Genomic DNA, 21,391 nt, shown 5'->3' with positions numbered 1-21,391 from the left:
TGTCAATGGAACAGAATATAGAGTCTAGATATATCCACATGTATGTGGACAATGGATTTTTGGGAAAGGTGAAGAGGTAATCAAGTGGAGAAAACATACTCTTCAAACAAATGGATTAGAAAAATTAGATATCCATAGAAAAAAAAATTAACATGTATACCTTGCATCATATATAAAATTAACTCAAAATGGATCATAGACCTAAATTAAAACATGAAACTTTCAGAAGAAAACACAAAATAAAATGTTTATGACTTTGGTTTAAGCAAAGATTTCTTAGATATGACACCAAAAGAATGATCAAGAACATGCTGAGGGGCCGAGCCAAGATGGTGGACACGGAATTCGTGTCTCCGCAGAACTAGGACACCTACCAGGCCCCAGTGGGGACCACAGACACCTAAGGGGATGGGAGGAACACCCAGCAATCCAGCTTGCGGGATCTTGGTTCCCAGGCCACAAGTCAGGCCCGAGCTCCTATGGTGGGAGCTCCAAGTCCAAACCACTAGACTAACAGAGAACCTCAGACCCCAGGGAATACTAATCAGAGTGAGGCCTCCTGGAAGTCCTAATCTCAGCACCAGGACCTGGCTCTATCCAACTGCCTTCAAACTCCAGTGCTGGACGCCTCAGGCCAAACAGCCAGTAAGACAGGAATACAGCCCCACTCATCAAAAAAAAAATTTTTTTTTTTTTTTGTGGTTCGCGGGCCTCTCACTGTTGTGGCCTCTCCTGTTGAGGAGCACAGGCTCCAGATGCACAGGCTCAGCAGCCATGGCTCATGGGCCTAGCTGCTTGGCGGCATGTGAGGTCTTCCCAGACCGGGACATGAACCAGTGTCCCCTGCATCAGCAGGCAGACTCTCAACCACTGCACTACCAGGGAAGCCCAAAATTTTTTTTTAATGACAAAAAATTATGTTACAGATGAAGGAGTGAGGTAAAAGCCTACAAGACCAAATAAATGAACAGGAAATAGACAACCTACCTGAAAAAGAATTCAGAGTAATGATAGTAAAGATGACCTAAAATCTCAGAAACACAATGGAGAAAATACAAGAAACAAAAAGGATGTAGAAGAATGAAAGAGCAAACAGTGATAACACAATAACTGAACTTAACTATACATTACAAGGAATCAGTAGCAGAATAACTGAGGAGAAGAATGGATAAATGAGCTGGAAGATAAAATGGTGGAAATCACTGCCAGGGAGCAGAATAAAGAAAAAAGAAAGAAAAGAATTGAGGAGAATCTCAGAGACCTTTGGGACAACATTAAATGCACCAACATTCAAATTATAGGGGATATATAGAAAATATATAGAAATATATAAAAAATATTTGAAGAGATTATTGACGAAAAATTCCCTAACATGGGAATGGAAATAGTCTATCAAGTCCAGGAGGTGCAGAGAATCCCATACAGGATAAACCCAAAGAGAAACACACTGAAACATATATTAATCAAACTATCAAAAATTAAATACAAAGAAAAAATATTAAAAGTAGCAAGGGAAAAGCAACAAAGAACATACAAGGGAATCCCCACAAGGTTAACAGCCCATATTTCAGCAGAAACACTGCGAGCCAGAAGGGAGTGGCAGGACACTTTTAAAATGATGAAAGGGAAAAACCTACAACCAAGATTACTTTACTCAGCAAGGATCTCATTCAGATTTGATGGAGAAATTAAAACCTTCACAGACAAGAAAAAGTTAAGAGAATTCAGCACCACCAAACGAGCTTTACAACAAATTCTAAAGGAATTTCTCTAAGCAGGAAACACAAGAGAAGGAAAAGACCTACAAAAACAAACCCAAAACAATTAATAAAATGGTAATAGGAACATACATATCAATAATTACCTTAAATGTAAATGGATTAAATGTTCGAACCAAAAGACCTAGACTGGCTGAATGGATACAAAAACAAGACCCCCTCTCTCTATAAGAGACCCACTTCAGACTTAGTGATACATAAAGACTGAAAGTGAGGGGATGGAAAAAGATATTCAATGCAAACGAAAATCAAAAGACAGCTGGAGTAACCATTTTCATATCAGACAAAAGAGACTTTAAAATAAAGACTATTACAAGAGACAAAGAAGGACACTAAATAATGATCAAGGGAACAACCCAAGAAGAAGATATAACAATGGTAAATAGTTATGCACCCAACATAGTAGCACCTCAATACATAAGGCAAATGCTAATAGCCATAAAAGGGGAAATCAACACTAACACAATAACAGTAGGGGACGTTAATACCGTAATTTCACCAATGGACAGATCATCCAAATGAAAATAAATAAGGAAACACAAGCTTTAAATGTCACATTAAACAAGATGAACTTAATTGATATTTATATGACATTCCATCCAGAAACAACAGAATACACTTTCTTCTCAAGTGCTCATGGAACATTCTCCAGAATAGACCATCACTTGCATCACAAATCAAACCTTGGTAAATTTAAGAAACTGAAGTTGTATCAAATATCTTTTCCGAGCACAATGCTATGAGACTAGATATCAATTACAGGAAAAAAACTGTTAAAAATACAAACACATGGGGGCTAAACAGTATGCTGCTAAATAACCAAGAGATCACTGAAGAAATTAAAGGTGAAATCAAAAGATAACTAGAAACAAATGACAATGAAAACATGAAGAAGCAAAACCTATGGGTTGCAGCAAAAGAAGTTCTAAGAGGGAAGTTTATAGCAATACAATCCTACCTCAAGAAATAAGAATCATCTCAAATAAACAACATAATCTTAAACCTAAAGCAATTAGAGAAAGAAGAACCAAAAAACCCCAAAGTTAGCATAAGGAAAGAAATCGTAAAGATCAGATCAGAAATAAATGAAAAAGAAATGAAGGAAACAATACCAAAGACCAATAAAACCAAAAGCTGGTTCTTTGAGAAGATAAACAAAATTGATAAACCATTAGCCAGACCCACCAAGAAAAAAGGGGAGAAGACTCAAATCAACAGGATTAGAACTGAAAAAGGAGAAGTAACAATTGACACTGAAGAAATACAAAGGATCATGCGTGATTACTACAAGAAACTATATGGCAATAAAATGGACAACCGGGAAGAAATGGGCAAATTCTTATAAAAGTACAACCTTCCAAGACTGAACCAGGAAGAAATAGAAACTATGAACAGACCAATCACAAGCACAGAAATTGAAACAGTGATTAAAAATCTTCCAACAAACAAAAGCCCAGGACCAGATGGATTCACAGGCAAATTCTATCAAACATTTAGAGGAGAGCTAACACCTATCCTTCTCAAATTCTTCCAATATAGAGCAGAGGGAGGAACACTCTCAAACTCATTCTTTGAAGCCACCATCACCCTGATACCAAGACCAGACACAAATGTCACAAAAAAAGAAAACTGCAGGCCAAATTCACTATGAACATACATGCAAAACTGCTGAATAAAATACTAGCAAACAGAATCCAACAGCACATTAAAAGGGTCATACAACATGATCAAGTGGGGTTTATCCCAGGAATGCAAGGATTCTTCAATACACACAAATCAATCACTGTGATACACCATATTAACAACTTTAAGGATAAAAACCATATGATAATCTCAATAGATACAGAAAAAGCTTTTGACAAAATTCAACACCCATTTATGATAAAAACTCTCCAGAAAGTAGGCATAGAGGGAACTTACCTGAACATAATAAAGGTCATATATGGCAAACCTACAGCCAACATCATTCTCAATGGTGAAAAACTGAAACCATTTCCTCTAAGATCAGGAACAAGATAAGATTGCCCACTCTCACCACTATTATTCAATGTAGTTTTGGAAGTTTTAGCCACAGCAATCAGAGAAGAAAAAGAAATAAAAGGAATCCAAACTGGAAAAGAAGAAGTAAAGCTGTCACTGTTTGTAGATGACATGATACTATTTATAAAGAATCCTAAAGATGGTACCAGAAAACTACTAGAGCTAATCAATGAATTTGGTAAAGTAGCAGGACACAAAATTAATGTACAGAAAGTTCTTGCATTCCTATACACTAATGATGAAAAATCTGAAAGAGAAATTAAGGAAACACTCCCATTTACTATTGCAACAAAAAGAATAAAATACCTAAGTATAAACCTACCTAAGGAGACAACAGACTTGTATGCAGAAAACTATAAGACACTGATGAAAGAAATTAAGGAAGATAAAAAGAGATGGAGACATATACCATGTTCTTCGATTGGAAGAATCAACATTGCGAAAATGACTATACTAACCAAAGCAATCTACAGATTCTGTGCAATCCTTGTCAAACTACCAATGGCATTTCTCACAGAACTAGAACAAAAAATGTCACAATTTGTATGGAAACACAAAAGACGCTGAATAGCCAAAGCAATCTTGTGAAAGAAAAACAAACCTAGAGGAATAGGCTTCCTGACTTCAGATTATACTACAAAGCTATAGTAATCAAGGCAGTATGGCACTGGCCCCCAAACAGAAATATAGATGAATGGAATAGGATAGAAAGCCCAGAGATAAACCCATGCACATATGGTCACCTTATCTTTGATAAAGGGGGCAAGAGTATACAGTGGAGAAAAGACAGCCTCTTCAATAAGTGGTGCTGGGAAAACTGGAAAGCTACATGTAAAAGAATGAAATAAGACCACTTCCTAATGTCATACACAAATGTAAACTCAAAATGAATTAAAGACCTAAATGGAAGGTCAGACACTATAAATCTCTTAGAGAAAAACAGAGGCAGAACTCTCTATGACATAAATCACAGAAAGATCCTTTTTGACCCATCTCCTAGAGAAATGGAAATAAAAACAAAAATAAACAAATGGAACCTAATGAAACTTACAATCTTTTGCACAGCAAAGGAAACCATAAACAAGACAAGAAGACAACCCTCAGAATGGGAGAAAATATTTGCACACGAAGCAACTGACAAAGGATTAATCTCCATAATTGACAAGCAGCTCATGCAGCTCAGTATCAAAAAGCAAACAACCCAATCCAAAAATGGGCAGAAGACCTAAATAGACATCTCTCCAAAGAAGATATACAGATTGCCAGCAAACACATGAAAAGATGCTTAATATCACTAATCATTAGAAAAATGCAAATCAAAACCACAATGAGGTGTCACCTCACACCATCAGAATGGCCATCATCAAAAAATCTACAAACAATGAATGCTGGAGAGGATGTGGAGAAAAGGGAACCCTCTTGCACTGTTGGTGGGAATGGAAATTGATACAGACACTATGGAGAACAGTATGGAGGTTCCTTAAAAAACTAAAAATAGAAATACCATATGACCCAGCAATCCCACTACTAGGCATATACCCTGAGAAAGCCATAATTCAAAAAGAGTCATGTACCACAACGTTCATTGCAGCTCTATTTATAATAGCCCGGACATGGAAGCAACTTAAGTGTCCATCGACAGATGAATGGATAAAGAAGCTGTGGCACATGTATACAATGGAATATTACTCAGCCATAAAAAGAAACAGAATTGAGTTATTTGTAGTGAGGTGGATGGACCTAGATTTTGTCATACAGAGTGAAGTAAGGCAGAAAGAGAAAAACAAATACCATATGCTAACACATATATACAGAATCTAAAACCAAATGGTTCTGAAGAACCTAGGGGCATGATAGGAATAAAGATGCAGACGTAGAGAATGGACTTGAGGTCCCAGGGAGGGGGAAGAGTAAGCTGGGACCAATTGAGAGAGTAGCATTGACATATACACGCTACCAAGTGTAAAATAGATAGCTAGTGGGAAGCAGCTGCATAGCACAACGAGATCAGCTCAGTGCTTTGTGATCACCTAGAGGAGTGGGGTAGGGAGGGTGGAAGGCAGATGCAAGTGGGAAGGGATATGGGCATGTATGTATGCATATAGCTGATTCACTTTGTTATGCAGCAGAAACTAACACAACATTTTATAGCAAGTATATTCCAATAAAGATGTTAAAACAAAAGAACATGTTGATAGACTGAATTTTATTGAAATTAAAAACTTTTGCTCTACAAATAAACACTGTTAAGGAACAAAAAGACAAGACACAGGCTGGGAGACATAGTTGCAGAGCATAAATCTTATAGAGTATTTGTATCCAAAATATATAAAGAACTCTCAAAACTCAATAATAACCTGGGACCTTCCCTGGTGGCACAGTGGTTGAGAGTCCACCTGCCAATGCAGGGGACATGGGTTCGTGCCCCGGTCCAGGAGGATCCCACATGCCGTGGAGTGGCTGGGCCCGTGAGCCATGGCCACTGAGCCTGCGCATCCAGAGCCTGTGCTCCTCAACGGGAGAGGCCACAACAGTGAGAGGCCCACGTACCACAAAAAATAAAAAAACAACCTGATTCAAAAACAAGCAAAGATTATTCACTTTGTTATAAAGCAGAAACTAACACATCATTGTAAAGCAATTATACTCCAATAAAGATGTTTAAAAAAAAAGGAAAGAAAAAAGCAAAAAAAAAAACAAGCAAAGGACTTGATGGACATTTCTCTGAAGAAGATAGACATATGGACAATAAGCACATGATAAGATACTCAATATCACTAATCATTAGGGAAATGAAAATAAAAACCACAATGAAACACCACCTCACCACTCATTAGAGTTAGAATGGCTACTACCAAAAACAATGGAAAATAACAGTTGTTGGTAAGGATGTGGAGAGATTAGAATCCTCATACATTGCTGGTGGAAATGTAAAATGGTACAGTCTTTATAGAAAAATATATTTCCTCAAAACGTTAAACATAAAATTACCATGTGGCTCAGCATATAGAGTAGGGATTATAGGGTTGGAGAGTTATTGCTTAATGGGTATAGAGTTTCTGTGTACAGCAGATGATGAAAATATTTCAAAAACAGTGGTCATGGTTGCACAGTCGTAAATGAATATAATGATATTAAATAGTATACTTAAAAGTGGCTAAAAAAAAGTGGCTAAAATGGTAAATTTTATGTTCCATATATTTTACTATTGATAAAAATCTCAATAATAATGAAACACACACCCCATTTTTTAAAAAATGGGCAAAATATTTGAGTAGACATATTACCAAAGAAGATATACAGATGGAAAATAAGATTTAAAAGATATTTACTATCATTAGTCTTTAGGGAAATGCAGATTAAAAATCACAGTGAAATAGCCACTATATATCTATTAGAATGACTTTTTTTAAACTGACCATACCAAGTTTTGGAGAGGATGTGGAGGAACTGGAACTTTCATATACTACTAATAGGAATACAAAATGAGACAACCACTATGGAAAACATTTTGGTAATTTCTGTTGTATTGCTGTCTATTTCTCCCTTCAGGTCTGTTAATATTTGCTTTATATTTTTAGGTGTTCTTATGTTGAGTGCATGAATATTAAAATGTTTTATCCTTTTGCTGAATTGACCCTTTTATCTTATAATGACCTTCTTTGTCTCTTATTACAGTAATTGTGTTAAAGTTTATTTTGTCATATAAGTAAACTACCCCAGCTTTCTTTTGGTTTCCATTTGCATGAAATATTTTTTAACCAGCCCTTTGCTTTAGGTCTGTGTCTGTCCTAAAAGCTGAAGTGAGTCTCTTGTAGGCAGCATATAGATGGATCTTGTTTTTTCAATCCATTCAGACACTCCATGTCTTTTGATTGAAGAATTTAGTCCATTTACAGTTAAAATAATTATTAATGGGTACTGATAGGTATGTACTTACCTTGCCATTTTAACTGTTTTATGGCTTTTTGTTTCCATTATTCCTTTCTTCTCTTGCTGCTTTTCTTTGTGATTTGATGATTTTCTGTAGTGGTGTGCTTAGATTGCTTTCTACCTTTTGTATATCTACCATAGGTTTTTGTTTTGTGGGTACCATGAGGCTCACATAAAGCATCTTATATATATGAGTCTATTTTAAGCTGATAACAACTTTGGATGCATACTAAAGCTCTACATTTTTACTCTCCCCATCATTTAACTTGTTTGGTGTCACAATTACACTTTTTCACCTTGTGTATCCAATAACATTATTGTAGTTATTGTTATTTTTAATGCTTTTCTCTTTTAACCTTCAAACTAGATTTATAAGTTACCCACAACCATTACAAAATTAGAGTATTCTGAATTTAACTGTATATTTACCTTTACGAGTGAGATTTATACTGTCATATGTTTTCCTGTTACTAATTAGTGTCCTTTCTTTGCAGCTTGAAGAAGCCCCTTTAACATTTCTTGTAAGGCTGCTCTAGTGGTAATGAACTCCTTAAGCTTTTACTTGTCTACAAATTCTTCATCTCGCCTTCTATTCTGAAGAACAATTTTGCCTGGTAGAGTATTCTTGATTGGCAGGGTTTTTTTCTTTCAGCACCTTGAATGGATCACGCCACTCCCCTCTGGTCTGCAAACTTTCTGCTGAAAACCTGCTTATAGTCTTATGGGAGTTCCTTTTTATGTAACAAGTATTTTTCTCATGTTGCTTTTAAGATTTTCTCCTTGTCTTTAACTTTTGACAATTTAATTATAATATTGTTTCAGTGTGATATTCATCTTATTTGGAGCTCTCTGGGCCTCCTGCATGTGGATATCTGTTTCTTTCTCCAAGTTAGGAAATTTTTCAATATTATTTCTTTGAATATGCTTTCTGCCCTTTTCTCTCTCTGTGTTTTCTCCTTCTTGGAGCCCTATAATATAAATATTGGTCTACTTGATGGTGTCCCATAAAAGTCCTTAAGCTCTCTTCACTCTTTTTCATTCTTTTTTCCTTTTGCTTCTCTGATTAGATGCATTCCACTGCCCTGTCTTCAAGTTTGCTGATACTTTCTTCCACTTAATCTAGTCTAGTTCTGAACCCCTGTATTAAATTTTTCTCTTGAGTTTTTCTTTTCTTCAGCTCTGTGATTTCTGTTTGGTACTTTTTTCTATCTCCTTGTTGAAATTCTCACTTTGTTTCATGCATTGTTATCCTGACTACAGTGATCATCTTTATGACCATTATTTTTAACTCTTCATCAAGTAAATCACTTATCTCTCTTTCATTAGGGTCTGTTTCTGGAGTTTCATCTTGTTCTTTTGTTCGGACATATTCCTCTGTTTCTTCACTTTCCTTGACTCTCTGTGTTGGTTTCTGTTCATTAGATAAAAGAGTTATCTCTTATGGTATTGATGGAGTGGTCTCCCATAGAAAATGAATCTTATCATTCAGCCCAGCTGGAACTCTTGGTTGTCGCTGAACTCTTTGTGATTGTCCAAGAAGCCTACTTTATTTTTCATGGCTCCTAGTCATTGAGGGTATGCCAAGACCTCTCAGTGTCTCAAGGAGAGGATCTCAGTCAGCACCTAGATGCAGGCTGTTTGGAAGATGGACCCTCAGGCAGCAGCTCTCAAAGTATGGAAAAGACCTTTCAGGGAAAGAATGGGAGATAAGCATTCTCTCATTCTTTCTCCCATAAGAAGCCTGGGGAGATAGCCAATTAAGGCTTGTTTCTTTGTTTGCTACAGGACCTGAAATGCAAGCCCCACTGGCCACCAGAGCCACATGATCAAGGGGTGCATCTCCTGGGTGGCAGCCACAAAAGTCAGATGTGCACAAGTTCTTCCCAGGGAGACACTGATGACTCTAGCCTGGAGTGAGCCAGAGGGAGAGCACAGACACAGAACTCACCAGCCTCCCTAGTCTCCACAAAGGATCACAGTCAACCCCTAGATGCATGCTAAATTAGAAGCCTGACTGACCCACAAGCAGCTTTTGAAGTATGCAAAATACCTCTTTCAGGGATAGAGTGGAGAAGGGCATTTCTGTCTGCTCTCTCTGTGCTGAGCCCTGGAGGGATAGCCGTAGTGAGTCCTTTCTAGCCTGTTAAGAACTATTTCTTTGTTTGCTTTAGCCTTATAGGTCTGGTTGCAAGCCATCCTCAGGTGGAAGTCCTCAAAGTTGGGATGTTAGATGTTGGGTCCAAACCTACTCCTCAGGAGAAGCTGGGACTTGTGAGTTCCCTTGAAATTGTGTGTTGCTGTGCCAGGGATGGGGTTTATGGTGAGAACGTGTCTCAGTCTTTCCTATCCATTTAAAATAATTATTAAAATGTTAAAATATTTTATTTATGCAATATACATTTCATTTCAATCAATTTCACATTACTGTTCTCCTCAGATGAACTGCTAAGTTCAAATGTTAACTCTAGAAAGAACAACATATGGTCATCTAGGACTAAATATAAATACTTGAAAGAGTGGAAGAGACTTCTAGTTATTCCTAATTTTCATTTTCCCTTTCTTCCTCAATAATAAATGCCCTGAATATTAGTTGCGTTCATGGCAATATAGATACCATGGTATTTCTTAGTCCCTTTTCCAGCCAGGTTTGACCATAAGACTGAGTAGCACCAAAGGGAAATAGGAGGAGGTGAGGTCTGTCACTTCCAGGTGGTGGTCTTCAAGTTAGAGGACATTCCCTTCTCCTTGATATCTTTCATTCTGATGGCTGAGTGGTGGAGATGAAGAATGGATCTGGAGCTATTATCTGAGATCAAAAGATGGAAGCTAGATGTCCTATCCATTTTGATGTGGGTATTTTCTTGCTCGTGCAGTGTTCAGGAATCACTCAGCTAGTTTCTGGATTTCTTTCAGAGGTAACTACTCTTTGTGTGGTTATAGATTCTGTGTGTTCATGGGAGGAAGTAAGTTCAGGAGCCTCCTATGTTGCCATCCTTGGCCATTTCCTTAAAAGTTAAACATACATGTACCTGTAACAGAGAAAAGCAAATTCTGACTCCACGTTTGATCTGTTTCTTTTACTTTAACCTTTGCTTTTCGTTGCTTTTGTTATTATAATCACTGTCTATAGCTGTAAGTATACATAATGGCCTGCCACAGGGAACCCTGCCCCTCTGCCTGACTGTTAAACTAAAGTGCCTTTGTTCAGCTCACAGAGAGACATTCTGACCCTGCCCACCTGTGAATGGCTGCAGAAAAAAGAAATTAACACATCCCCTGCCCGATTCTGGCCAAGCAGGAGATATTTTGCAAGATAAAATGGCCCTTTTACTTTACTTCTTCACCTCCTCTCCCTCTCTGTTCTAGAAAAGAAACTGGCATCCAGACCCCTATAAGTTGGTTTTTTTGGGTACACTAGTCCGCCATCTTCTCGGTCTGCTAGCTTTCTGAATAAAGTTGCTATTCCTTGCCTCAACACCTGGTCTCCTGATTTATTGGCCTGTCGTGCAGCAAGCAGAGTGAGCTTGGACTCGGTAACATACACAGCCATTCTACTCTTGGGTATGAAAGTATATGTTCAAAGATTTGTAAATGAATGATCATGACAGTTTTGTTTGTAATAGCCAAAAACTAGAAACAACCCAAATGCTCATCAACAGGTGAAAGGATAAACAAATTATAGAATACACTATACACAATGGTAGATACAATGAAATACTACTTGACAATAAACAAGATTAAACTATTGATTACATATGACAATATTAATAGATCTCAAAGCAATTATTGAGTATGATACTGAGCAGGACCCTGGGTCTGTGGGGCTCCTGGGCACTAAACCTTTCTGTGTTGCCCATTTCTTTGATTACAGGAAATAGCCATAATTCAGCCTCCATGAACTTCCCTGAGTTCCAATGGGCAGATTCAAGCATTTGCTAATTAGGGAAGGGAGCAGATGTGAGACCGGGGAGAAGCAGGCAAGAGAAAAAATAGCGCAGCCTTGGGGCAAGGTGTTTGTTCCCCATCAACAGATACACCCAACAATATCTTTTGAGCTGTTTTGCAGATACCGATACCCCCTCCAGGTGGGAGAAGTTAACAGTTAATGATGGTATGCTGCCCACAAGCATGTAGACCCCAGACCAGTTGAAAACTGAAGGTTGATGATGCTGACTCTTACTTACCTCACCACCAACCCATCAGAAGAATGTCCACGAGCTGATCATGCCCTCTTTGAACCATTATTATAAAATTTCTCACTATCCTCTCCAAGTTGGGACACATAATTTTTCGATCCAGGAGCCCACTCTGCCCCCCTTTGCCTGGCAAAGTAATAAAGCTATCCTTTTCTACCTCACCCAAAACTCTGTCTCTGAGATTCGATTTGGCCCTGGTGTACAGAGAAGTTGAGCTTTCAGCATCAAGTAGTGGAAGCCACACTAAAAAGAGTATAGGATGGGATTTTATTTATATAAAATTCTAGAAATGCAAACTAATCTGTGGTGACAGATCACTTGTTGCCTGCAGGAAGGGGTGGGTGCTGGTATATGGGGAAGGAATTACAAAGGGACAGGAGGGAATTTTGGAGGTGATAAACATGTTCACTCTATTGATTGCAGTGATTGTTTCATGAGCGTATAGGATGTAAAAATTTATCAAATGGTACACTCTGTGTGCAATTTGATGTATGTCAACTCTATCTCAATAAAGTTTCAAAAGCCATGTTGAATTTAAAATGCAAATAATGGGATAAAACTTTGACAATACTTTTATGTAATTAAATCTCAAAATATCACTATTTTGAAGACAGAAAGTGGACTAGAAAAACTTACATTAAATAGGTAGATTGGATTCCTCTATTGGGGAGTGGAAGATGAGGGATCAAGGGAAAATAATGGAAGAAAACAAAGGAGGGTCTTTGGTTGGCCCTGTAATGATACCATGCAGAGTATGATTAAATCAAATCTGTCCAATTAAGATTCTGTGGGCTGGGATGAATTGGGAGATTGGGATTGACATATATACACTATTGATACTATGTATAAAATAGATAACTAAGGAGAACCCCCCTGTATAGCACAGGGAACGCTACTCAGTGCTCTGTGGTAACCAAAATGGGAAGGAAATCCAAAAAAGAAAGGATATGTGCATACGTATAGCCGATTCACTTTGCTGTACAGCAGAAACTATACTCCAATAAAAATTAAAAAAAAAAAAAGATCCTGGGAGCAGGGAGGGTGGGTGCTGGGGGGAAAGCTGGAGGGAGGAGAAGAGAGAAAAAGAGAATTGTAGGGAGGGAGGCAGAAAACTAAAGGGGGGAAAAAAAGAAGGGTGGGAGAAACGGACAGACACATCAAGCTGAAAGATAAATGGATTTTGTAGAAATGACTCTCCAGTTCGGCTTTGCAAACATGCACTTGGCTAAGGGCCAGACAAGGCCTGAGCTATCTACGGGTGAAGTTACACGGTTATCAAATTCCCCTTCCCTGGAGACTTTCAAAGCTGTTGCCAAGAAGAGGAGGGAAATCCATCCCTTTGTCTCTTTTCTTCCTTGGACCAGATTTCGTGTTTCCTCGCCTTATTTCTCCCCGGGGACCCTCCAGCCCCCGCTTCCGAGGATGAGACATGGGAGTTGGGCAAAGTGTGGGATGAAAAAAGCGAGGAAAGCGCTTGGTCCTGTGGTTTCACAAAGCCACAAATGGGCCCCCCAGGCCGGGTGGGAATCCAAGCCCCCGTCAAAGCTATTTCCTTAGAGCCTGGGGCCAGGTGCGCAGGGTCCTTGCCCTCGCCTTCCTTTCCCCCCTTTCCCCGGCGCCGTGAGGAGAGGAACCCCGGGGTGGCCCTTGCCCCTCTTGCGCCCCAGGGCGTGGGCTTAGGCAGGGCTCTCCTGGAACCCGCGTCTTTCAGGGGGGCGGGGGCGGGACAGGGAGTTCCCTCGCTGGCCCGAGACCCTCTCCAGGCACCTCCCAGCCTCTGGGCCACCTCCCACCCGCTGGGCCCTGGCAGTTTCGCTGGGTCGCTGGCTCAGAGAGCAGGAAGTTCACAGCTTCAGGGCAGCGCGCGGAAAGTCTTCTCCGGGAGCGGTTTCACAGCCCTCCTCCACCTGGGTGAGGGAGGGCGCGCGGTTGGGGTCGCCAGACTGGGGTGTTGGGGAGTCTAGGTGGGGGTGGGGGAGGCCTTGAACTTGGCCAGCGGTGGTGCTTACTCTAGCAGGTGCTTACTCTAGCAGGGGCATCCGCAGGTCCCATCCTTTTCAGACTGGAAATACTTTATTATGATAAAACTGAGTTCCCAGAGCAAAGGTCAGACCTGCGGCCAAAGACACGCGGGGATCCTCAGGTGGGCAGAGCCACCAGCTCGTCTAACTGGGGGTAAATTACATCACTGAAGAGAAAGGGGTCGTGAGGGGCAGGGGGTGGTCAGGGACTTCGAGTGGGGGTGGGGTTAGGAGAAGAGGCTGAGTGGGTGGAGGTGGGCGAGCAGGGATGAGATGGACGGCGGGGAAACGGGGATTGGGGGCGGAGAGAGCTGGGGTAAGGGTTGGGGGTTGGGGGGGTAGTTAGGCAGAGCCCAGAGATGGGGAAAAGGAAAGGGGATTTTCTGCCCACTCCACTCAGAGACCTGCGCGCCCTGCCCTTCAGCTTGCTCTTTCTCCCCCTCCCCCCTCCCACGTGGTGCCTGCAAGGCTGAGCAGGCCCTGCGGGAGACCACAGACTCCTTCCCACAGTAGACCCAGCCAGGCATTTTCCCTGAGAGCTCTATTCAGTGACCACATTGACCACTGTGTTCTGGGATGTCCCTCCTGGACCCAAAGCCCATAATTTGACTTGGTTTATTGAATTGTTCCAGGGTTTGTGTGGGTTTTTTTTGTTGTTGTTGTTTGTTTGTTTTGTCTTTTTCCTTTTAGAGACAGGTATAATGAGATCGTCCTCGTGGCCCATTTAAGAGAATCAGGGATCAAAAACCAGCCATCATTCAATCCTATCTAGTTGTTACCCTAAGCTGAGTTCCATTGCTGGGAGGGGAAGGAGTTAGCCCTCCCTGTTATTACTTAATCTGCCAGAATCCCAGCTTCTGCTTAGACTTGACAGCTGTGCTGCCTTTACAGTTATTCCCAATTTATAACCAAAAAAGCTGAGCTTCGATGGGGCAAGAGAAACTCACCAAGACTCCAGATAACGGAGAGCAGAGCCTGGATTTTTCTGACTCCAAGCCTTTACTCATTTTTGCCTACTTATTTTATTTTTAAGTGTAGAAGGTATCACATGTACAGAAGAGTGCATAAAAGGTATATGTACATTTAACAAATAATAATAAAATGAATACCCATGAACCTATCACCCAGGCTAAGGAATAGAATGTTACCAGTAACTTAGAAGCCCCCATCCCCATGCTCCCTGAATTACTGCACCTCATTCCCCACCAAGAGACAACCACTCTCTGGACTTCTGCATTCATCTCGTATTCCTTCTAAGTAGGTGTGAATAAAACATGTCACCTGCTATATCAATAAATAAAGGATGTTGCAGCCACAAGCCACTACAGCCGCCCAGACAGTGAGCCCAGAGGGAACTCAGGATGGGAAAGAACAGGATTCTTGCCCTAGATACCTAAGGTACATATCAAAGGAGTGATTTCAATGAACCCAGACTTTTGCATCTTCCCATACATAGAAAAGTGCTAAATTCATTAACTTGAGGAACCTGGTTTTCTTTAATTAATGGTAATCTTTTGGTGTTCTGACTACCTGGTTTTTGCAAAACCTCTATATATCGTTGGCTCCTCCCTTACCTCTTGGGAGCCGTCATTTAGAACTATCTGAGAGGCTGCCTCCCGGACTTGAAGTCCTCAGAAAGTCTGCCAAATATAACGTAATTCTCAACTTTTAGGCTGTGTTGGGTTTTTTTTATTTTGGTGGACAGTTTTGGCCAACTACAAAGGGAGCCAGAGCAGACTTCTCTACTTCGCCTGAACTCTACAAGGATCTGGAGGCTGGTACCAGTAGAGGCCGCTTGTGCCCATCCACCTCCTTGGAGAGTCCAGATGAATTTGGCTGAGTCTCTCTCTCCTTGTTCTTAGATCTCCTGATTATTGGTTGATGATCCTGAGTTTTATTTGGCAGTATCTAACAGATAACTGGCTCCTCAGTCGAAAGATATTGTGGAGTGACCCCCGCCCCCCCAGTCGAAAGATACCAGGGAGTCCAGCTGAAAGAAACTGGGAAGATTTTTGCTTAGTTTAGACACTGAGTGGTTTCATCCTCAGTTGAAAGACTGAGGAGACTTTGCTCAGTTGAAAGAACACTGAGTAGAGTTGGACTGGGTAATTAGGGGGAAGACTGGCCTGTCATTTTTCCTTGAATTGGCTACTACACTAGCGATTTTACTTCAACAAACCGACCTTTGAATGGGGAATAAAGCTTTCAAAACAAAAGAAAAAAGAACAACAGATTACCAGCCTTCAACGAATACCCCAGCCAGGTTTATGTGCATACAAAACTTACACTTAATTGGGAATTAAAGAAAATCTCTCTCTGAAAAGAACTAAGATGGGGGCTCTTTTATTGCATATGCAGTTACATTAAAAAGCAAGCCTGATTAAAACATCTTTTCAGAATATTGACCTTAAAAAAACAAAAGCCCTTTTGGGGGAATTTACATTTCTCTTCCTGTGCCTTTGAAATGTAAATGTTCTACCTGATTGGGCCTGCGTTTTTGTGTGTGTGTGTGTGTGTGTGTGTGTGTTTGTGTGTGTGTTTATAGGTATGTGTTTTGAAAACTTGGTCTTTGCCATCCGAAATGTACATTTGGCAGCCAATAAAATAGACTGGGTTTCTGAGCAGTCTTTTGTCTGATTGTACCAACTAACTCTCAGGGTTTTTTTGTCATCTTAACCTTTGTTGTGTCAGCCTGTACAACGAAGGCCTTTACTTTCTTGGGCTATTTTTGGGAGTAAATTCTCTAGGTCTTATTTAGGCAGCATCCTCCCCACTCTGTTGTGGGGAAGCCTCTTATGTCTTATTGGTTTGAGTCACCGTTAATATATATCTCATTAATGGCCAGATGATGGATCCTTTAAATTGGAGAAAATTGGTAAATTTTTTGATAACTATATAAAAAATCAAATTAAAAGGTGGAAAATATAAATGTATATTCAAAAAACATACATATATATAGAATGGTTAACCTAAGAACTCCCTTAGTTTGAAACAAACAGGAAAACCAGTTTAGGAAACTTTATTTGTGGTCTCCTCTTCCCCTCAATGGGTCTTACAGATGCTAATAAAAACATTAAATAATTACTGTTATTTTAACAGGAAAAAAAAAGAAAACTGTAGGGAAAGTCTAGAGACTCTTTCCCAATAAGGTGGAAACTTTAAGGGGACTTATCCCAAATGGATAAATAAATCTCTAGATGGTTATTTTTATTTTTAAATTTATTATTATTATTTGCTGCGCCGTGCATCATGAGAGATCTTCCCCAACCAGGGATCGAACCCGTGCCCTCAGCATTGGGAGCATGGAGTCTTAACCACTGGACCACCAGGGAAGTCCCTAGACAGTTATTTTTAAATGGGATAAACAAAACAGACATTTAAAGGCTGGAAGAAAATTACACTGAGATACCTGACCAACAATTACTTGGGTCAGCAGTTATGCCAATTAAGCAAGTTTAAAGATTGACAAAGGGCTTGAAGTCCTCAGAAAGTCTGCGAAATAAAACATAATTCTCGACTTTTAGGTTGTGCATTTGTTTTCAGTCAACATGTGTGTTCCCAAGTAATATATTGTTGAATTTTGGGAAACTAAATAGCAGTACAGCCTCTGCTAGGGAAAGGTTCTCAGGAAAAGAGAAGCTGAACAGAGTCCCCAAGTCTTAGTTTGGTTTCAGCTCATCTGAGAGTTTCCCAAGGGCTTTTTCTGGGAAAGTATGAGGGCAAGATTATGATCAAGTCCTGGAAACACAGGTCTTCCCACGCTCCATGTACCTAGAATGGCTCGATTGTGGCAGGGATTGGTCCTCCCTCAGTCATATGCAGAAGGAGGGAATGGGATGCTTAGTAACTTTTATTTCTAGGCTTGCCACAGTTGTTGGAAGAGAATTCTCATGGGCCTTTTTCACTTCTGCAAGTCTTGTCAAGAGACATTGATCACTTTTGCTCCGGATTATCTTTTAAAGGATATTTATAAAGTGAACAGCCTTGGGAGATGAAAAGAGTGTCTCCCTATCAAATGGATGTGTTTGCTAACCAGGATAATAAAGATAATGTCTCCCTCTAGGACTAAGGTCAGGCAGGTTTGCTAGCAGCCCCCTTGTTAATTTTATGTTAACCTTGACTGGCCACAGGGTGCCCCAGATTAAACATTGTTTCCATGTGTGTCTGTGAGGATTCCGGATGAGATTAGCATTTGAATCATTGGGCACCATTTAATCCACTGAGGGCTTGAACAGAACAAAAGGTAGAGGAAGGAAGAATTTGCCCCTTTTTTTTCCAGGCTCACAGCTTCAGCTGGGGCATCATACCTCATCTTCTGCCCTTGACCTGGGATTCACACCATAGGCTTCCCTAGTTCTCAAGCCTTCAGACTCAGACTGAATCAAACACTAGCTTTCCTGGATCTCCAGCTTGCAGTGAAATGCCCACGGTCACGAGACCCCTCCACAAGACCACCAGAGACAAGAGTCAAAGCCAAACGGCAAGGGTCATTTATTGCAGGTTCGAACCTGGACCTCCGCGCACTCGTTGCCGGTGACGCTAAGAGGTTCCGATGGAGTTTAGTACAGCTCTTTTATAGACAGGTACAAACAAGCTCGCGACCTTCAGGGGTGGGGGGTACTGATTGGCTAACTTTTAAACAAAGACATTAGTCACTGATTGGTTAACTTTTAAACAAAGACACTAGTCACCGTCTGATTGGTTGGATGGTTGCAAAAGGGGGTTCAGCAAGCATAGTTACAGAAGCGAGAGCGGCTGGTTAAGTTTCGGTTTCCTGAGGCTTTGTTTTTCAATTAGGAATACTTAAGATGGGGCCATAGTTACAAACAGTACAAACAGGAAGATCGATGCAATCCTAGCAGCACTACGGCCTAATGGCAGGGCATCAATTCAGTCCTATTTCTACCAAAGTAGAACATAGCCCTTCATTCCCCCTTCTTTCATGAACCAGAGGAGCCAATCTTGGGTCCTCAAGGCTCAGTTTCTTCATTTTCTAAGTCCTCGTATGGCTGATATTGTGATCTTAATACCATTAGCTGAACTGTGTTTATTCTTTTTCGGACGAAATCCATGATTTTGTTGAATATACAGGGGCCTATAGTGAGGAGGAGAAGGAGGCATAGTAGAGGGCCCAGGAAGGGGAGGAGGAAGGGAAGCATCCCATGAAATCCTGACCAAAGGGGATTGTCCGCTAATTCTTTCCGACGGCGGGCTAAGTCTTCCTGGAGCTGGTGAATTTTGTTTCTTACAATGCCTGATTTATTTGCATAAAAACAACATTTTTCTTTTAGAGCGAGGCATATCCCACCCTGTTCAGCTGTCAGCAAGTCTAAGCCCCTCCTATTTTGTAGGACCACCTCGGCCAGCGAATCTAATTGGTCCTGTAAGTCCTGAATGGTTCCAGAGAGGGCTTCTACATCTTCTATTAATTGTCTAGACAGCTGATTATAGGAGTGAAGGGAGACCCCAAGACCTGTACTCCCTGTGGCCACAGCTCCTGTAATTCCTAGTCCTACCAGGAGGGGTATGGCTGTAATGGCTCGTTTGGTTCTTCCTGCCCAAAGGTCAAAGCTGGGAATGGGCAATGGAGTGTCTCCCGAGATCAGGTCTACATTAGGGAGGAGGGTGGCTAGGTTGCAGACCCCTGTCCAGTTCTGGGGTAAATAGGTGTATGCTAGGTTATTTCCACAGACAAAGACAGTGGTGTTAGGACTACAGAGGGAGGAGTTTACGGGGATATACTGACTACATCCAGTAGATGAAAGGATTCCCAAGTCAATACTGGCGTTAGAGAGGGAATCGTTCTTGACAAAGCATGAGGTATTAAAGGTAGTTGAAAACTTTGAAAATTGTATGGGAAACGGCTCGGGGAGTAAAGTTGGGTTACATTGTTTGCTGATGTTTAAATTGGCGAAAATGGGGATAGCTATAGGGCGGGGCGGTCCTTGAGGAAGGCAGAGCCAGCAATCTTGTGCTAAGTTGGGGTTGGTGGTATTTAAAAGCGCAAAAGTAGCTTCTAGTATAGTCGTGGTTTGGGGGTCCAGTTCAGAGGGATTGACCTTAGGGCGAATTAGGGGGTGGTAGCTGAGCTGTGGGTACAGATCCTGATAGACCTTTTCTATTTGTCTTCGGGTTTCTATCTGGCGCACTTCGTCTTGGGGCCCTCCACCGTCTGACATATGTATGGGGGCCCTGGTATTCCAGCACACCGGGGTCCCGGGAGTGCCAATGCATCCAGCCTGAAGGTATTTATTATTATCACTAATGGTGGGACTTTTATTATTCTGTAGTGTGGCTGTGAAATAAGTCTTGTTATTGGTCCCTGTACATTGCTGGTAAGAGGAGTAGCACGTGCTATGCATTGATTCCTGAAAAGTAGAACAGGGGCAAATAGCTCGGGGGGGGGGGGAGTGGTTTAGGCTTATGGTGGCATTGCCAGCTGGTTTTGACCCCGGTGCCTCCATATACCTGAACAAGGTATGCAGCATATGAGTATATGCTGCATACCACAATCCTGCATATGAGTATACCTTCGGGGAACAACAGGAGTCTCGCTAGTACCTCCCCTGCACTCGCACGGTGCACCATATAGTTGTTGCATTAAAGCATTCTTAGTGGGGGGGGGGGGGTTGAATCCTCCCCTCGTGGCCCGAGGGTTGAGGGTTAGGACTGTCATTAGAGCTATCAGCAGTACCTTGGTCCTCATGGGGGAGGGTATGGCGTAAGGTCAGTTTGAGGGGATTGTCCTTACTCCGATCAACCGTCCAGGTGACGTCAGCTTTAGTGGACTTGATGAGGTCAGAAAGTGGGTCCACCAGCTTGACGTGGGTGTAATGGATCCAGGCAGCTATGCTGTCCACCTTGATGGCTGTCGGCGTTGTCAGGATGATCTGGTAAGGTCCTTTCCACCTGGGTTCTAGGGTCTCTTGTCGATGGCGTTTGACAAGGACCCAGTCACCTGGTTGGAGCTGGTGTGGAGTAGGCGGGGGTCCTGTTGTATATAGCTCTTTTAGTTTGGGCCAGATTGTCTCATGTATCCGCTGTAAGGCTTGGAGGGAAGACAGGAGATTATTTTCTGGGTCCGATTGGATAAGGTTAGTCTTTAGGTTAGGGATAATAGGAGGAGGCCTACCATGTATTATTTCGTAGGGGGTAAATCCTAGCTTATAGGGGGAATTTCGCACCCTAAACAGAGCGTAGGGGAGTAGGACTACCCAGTTAGCGCCAGTCTCCATGGTTAATTTAGTCAAGGTCTCTTTTAGAGTTCTATTCATTCTTTCTACCTGTCCTGAACTCTGGGGGCGGTATGCACAATGTAATTTCCAATCAGCCCCAAGTATGGAAGCCAGATCCTGACTTACCTTAGAAACGAAGGCCGGCCCGTTGTCTGACCCTATCATAACTGGAAAGCCATACCTGGGCA

The sequence above is a fragment of the Phocoena phocoena genome, chromosome 2 (assembly GCF_963924675.1).
Source record: "Phocoena phocoena chromosome 2, mPhoPho1.1, whole genome shotgun sequence".
NCBI classification, from domain to species: domain Eukaryota; kingdom Metazoa; phylum Chordata; class Mammalia; order Artiodactyla; family Phocoenidae; genus Phocoena; species Phocoena phocoena.
This window is presented reverse-complemented; position numbering follows the sequence as displayed.